Genomic DNA, 7812 nt, shown 5'->3' on the forward strand with positions numbered 1-7812 from the left:
AGATGATTACCAGCATTAGGTTTATTTAGAGGAATTCCATGTGTGAGGGTGGGCTTGGAGTGAGTACGCCCAAAAATGGAAAATGTGAACGCGCTGCCCCCCCCCCCCACTTCAGCATTATTCAAATCAAGTCATGCTGACACCACTTTGCACAACTGAAGTTTATCAGTTGTTACTGTTCTAAACCGCAGCTTCAATCTAGATGCTCTCCTAACAGGAACTAATCTTTCAGGTGCTGTTCGGCTACCCACATGGCAGAGGTATACACTATAAAAAGCTGAAACTGAAATAATGCCATGTAAAGTCTATGAAAGTCTATGACAAGAATTCTACTGCCATCAAGAGCATCTTTCCCTCATAGCAGGTCAAATGAGTCTCTAATTCAATTTGTGAAAAGCTAGATCTTTGTTGGAGAAATAGCCATAAGGGCTTCCCAAAGCACTATGAAATACTCTCTCTTCTCCGAGGTGGAATTTACTTCACAGTCACTACTTAATTTTAGACATAATCCAAACAACTCACTACAGTGATCATGCTATTACTCACTCATTTGCTGTAAGTGTTGGAGGATGACACACACACTAAGCATTTGCCATGAAAATAAAGAAACCTTTCTTCTTTTGTTTTCAAATTGTAGTATCTGTTCAGTGAAACATCTGGCACAAGTTAATGAGTCTATTTGCAAATATGTTTACATTTTTTCGATTTTGAATGTTTTAAACTACATTTCCAAATGCTATTTTTAAAGTTGTCTTTCCTCCAAGGGGTTGTCTTGTCTTACTTTAGGAAATCTGTGGATTTCAAAAAATGTTTGAGGTATGTGATCATCTGAAAGGGATTTCCACGTTCCATCTCTCTCAGCATTTAATTATAGCCAATCTTAGGTAATCCTCACTCTTGTATAGATGCAGTGAAAAAATAATTAACCTTCCCAGAACGACTCAAACATATCCCCACATAAAAGCCTTCCTGGGGCACTGAATCCTTCGAGATAGATCACCAAGCTCGGAGCATAGTTACTCCATGCTTTATACCGGTAGGTGATTCTGAGCATATTTACAGATGTTGACATTTGTCTGAGGGTATAGATTATTTAAGATTTTTGAGGTTACGGACTCTCTCTCTCATAACTGTGCAAATGGTCGAATCCATTAACAAACAAAAGAGTTACTTACGGGATCGTTGTTGTCAAAACTGATAAAGAACCTACCTACATACTCTAGTGGCAAGGATGAACACTGGAATCCAGGTACTGGAGTCTGAACCTCGTTCGTCTTTAGGAAGGTTAACTAAATTCTGTTTTCCTTCTTTTCTTTTTTTTTTTCCTCTGTAATCTTTAAAGCAGTGCTCTTAACTTCTATTTCATTTTACAGTTGTTGAAAGAATTAAATAACCACCTGTCACATATTTGGTACACCATCCCTAAATCTAATCAACTGCCGGTTTTGGCTGTAACCTCACCAAAATTATTGAAATTGATCATGTGGTTACAAGAGACAAGGAAGAGAAATATTGAGTATTAGATAATAACTAGGATCTGGGAAAATAATTATCTTTACAGGCAGAGAAAATCAATATTATATCCACTCCATCTTTCCACCCTCAACACTTGCATCTGTATCCCAGGGGCCTCCATGCCATCAGAAGGCATGAGGCTTCCATTTAACGGCAACACTAGTATGTTTGAGTGATAAGTGAAATGGGAATCTGGATGGGGGAAAGGAAGCTTTTTAGGCAAAGATCTGCAGCCGGATTGCATGAAAGCCAAAAGATTAAGACTGCAAAAGAAGAACATTAAGACAAAAACCAAATAATGATTCTGGGATTTGGGCTTTAGCAATTTGTAGAGCTTCTAGAAGAGACAAGGCAGCACACAGTAGATGTATCAGAACTCAGGAATGAATTCTAGATTAGGTGGATACATTAGGATTTCGACAGCATTTAGAAACTAGTTGAAGCCATGTATATGGGTGAGATTTCCCTGGAAGAATATGGAAGATGAATACATAGGATCTAGGCCATGTGAAAAGATAGAACTTTACCTTAGGGGCACTTACATTTAAGCACAGTTATAGGAAGAGAAAGTCACATTGGGAAATAAAATAATCAGCAGAAAGATGTAAAGAAAACAAATAAGAGTAGTCTTATAGAAATCCGAGAAAGAAAGAACTCTAAGAGGAAATAATGGAAAAATGGCCATTGGAATTAATGATTTGTTGCTTATTTTCTAAGAAAGGTGAGAACAAAAGCCACATTTCTTTTGGTGATGAATAAATTAGTAAAGAGAGAAATTGTGAAAATGTGAAGTATAGCTCATTTCATTAGGAAGCTTGATTGAGAGGGAAGGAGAGAAGGTGGGTACTAGTTTTTATGAGACATAGCCTCTAGACTTGCTATTTCCTGAATATTTCTGAAGGAGAGGAAACATTCAGGAGAGAGAAATGAGAAGAGAGCAGTTGTGGGGGGAATGGAGATGTTTCCTCAAGAGAAGGAATGGACTGAATGTAATACTTAGTGTGATTCCCTTAACTTCCAAGGAAGAACAAAGAAAATCTCTCCTTAATGCAGACTGTAAAACTGTCAGAGAGATACTACATTGTGGCATTAGGTCATCTGCTAGAAGTCACACTCCATCAAGTGTGGAGTATACAAGAAATTCATGACTTTCAGTGCCGATAATTCCATTACTAACAACCGAAGAGACAATTTAATCTCCACTAGAGAATCGGGGGGTGAAGTGGATACGATAAAATTCTGGGAGAAAGGGACTGGAGCACATGGGAATTACCAAGTGAAATTAAGGGGATGTACGGAGCCTGAAATGGGCTACAGACCACAAAAAGACAGCTTCTAGAAAAATCAGGGTAAAATCCACCATGATGCATTGGCTGGAGATTATACCCATAGGTATATACCAAGAGATAAAAGATATCTGATACAGTAAAAGCTCAAAATCTGTTCAACTTATAATACTAGGGGCAAGAAAGAGGACTCTATGAATCTAGAACAGAACATGGTGTCTGGAAGCAGGTGATTCTACCTAAGAATGGAGAACCTCTCACCTGTATTTTGAAACTTTTTTCAAGGACCATGATCTTCAAACTAAAAAGAATAAAACAAACACGGTCCAGAGATATTTGAAGTCCACGAAGGATGACAAAATAAGAGGAAACAAGTTCAACTCTCAAAGGATGTATCAACAATCCCCAGAGCACAGAAAAAACTAGCAAACCCAGCAGAAGTAATTTTTGAGACTGTTGTTTTTTTTTTTTTAACAGAAAAACGGGAAAGGTGCCAGGAAACATGACCAAAAAATAAATAAATAAATAAATAAACAACCTTAATTTACAGAAGAAGGGGAGATCATAGACTCTAGGAACCATGATGCTAATGGCAGAAATGCTAGGATATATCATAATATTGATAATTTGTACATCTGAGAGATCAAAGAAAGAAAAAGTGTTCATACACAGCTTGTGGGGATATATATACAAATGCCCTTTGGAAGAGGTGACTTTTGAAGATTGAGGACATTTGAACAGATGGAGAGGAGGAGGGGTAGAGCAGGGGCAGTGGGTAGCGCAAATGAGACAATGCTAGTAGCTTTGCAGAGAAAGAAGCAAGACTACAATTGTTATGTTTGGGGAAAGAAAGATGGTATAAATATGGTGGAATAGAAAGTACACTTGGAGCTAAAAAATAGTGAATGGGTATATTATGCTTTTGCTGCTAACCACAGTGTTATCAAATGATAGATTAGCTTGAATGGAAAGCTAAAGAATATTTCATACTGACATTTGTTTTTTTACATAAGCAATCACTGGCTATGGGTATGTTTTGTTTTCATCTGTTTCTATCTACTTTAAACGCACAACCAATCCAAAAGGGAAGAAGCTATGCCACTCTCTCAAGATGCTTCTGCAAATACTAACACCTTATGGGTCTTTTCATTTAAAGGAAGGCTCACACCTGCTCACCTTACTCCAGCCCTCCAGGTTGGCATTCCAAATGCTTTTTTAAAAAAAAGCAGGAATGTAAACTGGCGCAATCACTGTGGAAACAGTATGGAGGTTCCTCAAAAAATTAAAAAGAGAAATACCATGAGATCCAGTAATTCCACTACTGGATATTTATCCAAAGAAAACAAAAACAACAATTTGAAAAGATATATGCACCTGTATGTTTACCGCAGCATTATTTACAACAGCCAAAATATGAAAGAAACCCAAGTGCCTATTGATAGATGAATGGACAAAGAGGATGTGGTGTATATACACAATGGAATATTACTCAGCTATAGAAAAGAATGAGATCTTGCCACTTGCGACAACAAGAATGGACCTAGAGGGTATTATGCTAAGGGAAAAAAGTCAGACAGAGAAAGATGTACCTTACATGTGATTTCACTTACATGTGGATTCTAAAAACCAAACCAAACCAACCAAACAAACAAAAGCAGATTCTTAAACACAGAGAACAAACTGGTGGTTGCCAGGGGGGAGGTGGGGGGGGGATGGGGAAAACAGGTGAAGGGAATTAAGAAGTACAGTCTTCCAGTTAAGAAATAACTAAGTCACAGAGATGAAAAGTACAGCATACAAAATATAATCAACAACCTTGTAATAACACTGTGTGATGACAGATGATGACTATGGAGTAAGCACTGAGTCATGTATAGAAATGTCAGATCACTACATTGTACATCTGAAACTAATTTAACAGTATATATCTGCTATACGTCAATAGTAACTTTTTAAAAAAAGGTTTTCAATACTCATTCCCTAATATGCCCCGGGTCTTCTGTGCTACATCCCTTCAGAATGTAGATGCTCTGATACGGGTTTTGCTCTATTTTAAAAGATGTCAGCCTTCACGTTTTGAAAAATGTGATGGGAATCTATGGTATTCAGAGCTCTTATGACCTAACCATCTATTTATTTATTTATTTTTTTAATAAAAAAGATCAGTTGAAGTCTTAGTATTTCGAAGACTGTCACCCATCAGTACTAATTCCCTTATTGTCAAGATGCCACTCACCAGCCTTCTTAAGACCAAATGGCGATTTTATTTATGTGTGAATAAACTGACTCCATTGCCCTAAGTTTCCATAGTGAAGCAAACAATGTATTTTTCAGGCCAGTTAAAAAAACTCCAGTTCATCTCAATGGCAACACTCCAGCAGATGTACTGGTAGATATTTTACCAGCTCTAGCAGTAAATTAATCAGTGACATTGATCACAGAGATGGAAAAATCAACACTGCACAGTGACCCCAAATTTTAAAGCACATATACAGAAACTCGATTTAGGATACTGGCAAAGGATGCGTGTAAAAGACTGACTTAAATGTGGACGAATGGTATCTGATTTTCCTACTCAAGATAGTATCTGGTTTTGAACGAGAAATTCTGAAATTTGAATCAGGTTCTTCCTTCAGGTTAATCATCTGTAAAATGGGAGTAACATGAATGATCACGATAGTACCAGAGAGAATTTTCATAGAATATAAGAATGCATGGCACATAGCAAGTAAGCAGTAAGAAGAAACTCTCGTTTTATTGTAACGCTTCTGTTTTTGCCTGTTAGTAAGGGTACTTCTTGACCCACATTTGTTGCAGACACATTGCCTAAATGATTATTTAAAATATTTGAAGATTTTGGAAAACATATTTACTTCAAGTCTCAATACTATTTTGTTGTGAAATAGTGACTTTTCTTGAACAACTAACATTAATTATCTCACAAGAGCTTCTGCTCCGTTTTCAACACAACCCATTTCTTGACAAGTAACTCAGCTTCCACTTGCAGGCAATTTTTCACCTAATCAAGTATTGACATAGAAAATGTATTCCTGTCCTAACCCAAGCAATAAACAGCTGACACAAAGAGGTGCAATATTTGTGCACCAGGTGTTACACAGATGATTTGTGATGACACAAAAGTGTAGTTTTCATCTTTCTGGAAGCATTTCCTTGGCTTTCTGCTGAAAGAGGGGAAAAATCTGCCATCACTCCTTTCTGTTTCGACACCTGAATTTCATTGAGAAGGAGACTTGGTGACAGAGTGACATGATTACATGCTGCCTCGTGCCTTTGCTCGGCCGGGGGGGGGGGGTTGGGGGGGGTTTCGAGGCAGGCTGGGATAGGGGAGAATGTGAGAAATGACGGGTGAGTTCATGTATTTGATATTTGTTTATTCTCCTGTTCAAAATGATACTTAGTTATAAAAAGACATGCAGCTTCCTTATGCATCTTTTACACCGCCATATTTTCACCCCCAATTAGGGGAAGTCTCCCTGGTTTTCCCTAATGCTCAGCCAGCTGGCTTCCGAGCTTAACACAGGCCTGATGCCAAATCCTGGAGTATCTGGCACCTACAGGTATAATGACCTGCCTGCGGCCGCGGGTCACCTACATATACCAGGCAGGAGTGACAATCTGATTTTTACATCTCTTGTCATTACAGTGAAGCAGACTCATAGCACTCATGGCATCCATTTCCTGTCACTTGGAGAGGTAATTGGTGACTTTTTTTTTTTTTTAACCATGTCAGTTTACTTGCCAATGAAAACAGGTTTTCCTGAAGCAGCCAGTAACCTCAAGGCACCTATATGTGACAAATTCCTTCAAAAATAGGTACACAATTTCTTATGAAGCTACTGAGTCAGTGCTGCCTTAGGCCACGGGAAACCTGGAAAGCAAGCCAAATGACAAAGAAAGACCCTGAGCATAACCCTCAAGTACAGAGAGCTCATTTTACAAAACACATTTCTCCCCAAGTCTCTGAGGTACACAGAAGAGCTATAGTTTTATCTGGTTCATATATATCTCCTCACCACCGCCCCCCACCCGCCCCACCCCTGGGTATATGCCCCAGTTTTCCTTAAGAGATAGATAAAAGAGAACACCAATCCCAACAAAATGCTCCTAACAGTCCATAGCAAGAAAGAAACGGACAGCAAAATGCACTCATCCATCAATAACCACCACCACTGTGCTACTTTTAGCATCTTTGGAAGCCAGCAGCTAGAATGGCAGTCCCACTCGGAACTCCCACAGACATGCCCAGCTCCCACCTACACAGGAAAATCAAGAAGCTTTTCCTCTTGGCTGAGCATTTAACATTTCTAACGTCTTTTGAAGACTATCAATCAAATGGAACACATAACATTTTCATTAATGTCCTTGATCACCTGTAACTCTAAACACAGACACTGAATAAATCAAACCCCAAAGTCTTTTACCACCAAAGTCTTTTACCACCAAAGTATGCATTTTTTTAAATTTGAGGTATTTTACTCTCCTTTGAAACTGGGAACAATCCTTCAAATGAAACACAGATCTAAACTGGTGGGAGAAAAAATGACAAAAATATCTATCTATAATTTGCATATTTATATATTTTGCTCTTTCTTCAAGGAAATATTTATCAATTTAGTTCTCTAAATATAAAACAAAAATGTTACGGTTTTTTGTTTGTTTGTTTTTTGAGGGGGTTGTTTTGTTTTTGCTTTTCAATGGCTATTTATTAATCTCTCTATTTAGGAATAAGGAACATTAATTTATCACAGAACCTACATAGTTTTTCTGTTTCCCCTCAAATACAACTGGCCTTAAAATTCATGGTTAGAAGGGCATCAGTCTCAGTCTCAGCCTCAGAAAGTTATTCTATGGTTAACAGATTAAAAAAAATATACTCTGCTATGAAGGGAAGCAAATTGCTATCCTCTCCATTTTGACTGTTGAGGTGTATGCAGTTTGTGTTTCTGTTTCTCTCTGTGTTCACTCTCTTATCTATTGTGTGACTCAGCTC

Source organism: Callorhinus ursinus, unplaced genomic scaffold (assembly GCF_003265705.2).
Source record: "Callorhinus ursinus isolate GAN/ISIS: 27379988/994484 unplaced genomic scaffold, GSC_fseal_2.0 scaffold16, whole genome shotgun sequence".
In the NCBI taxonomy this organism is placed as follows: domain Eukaryota; kingdom Metazoa; phylum Chordata; class Mammalia; order Carnivora; family Otariidae; genus Callorhinus; species Callorhinus ursinus.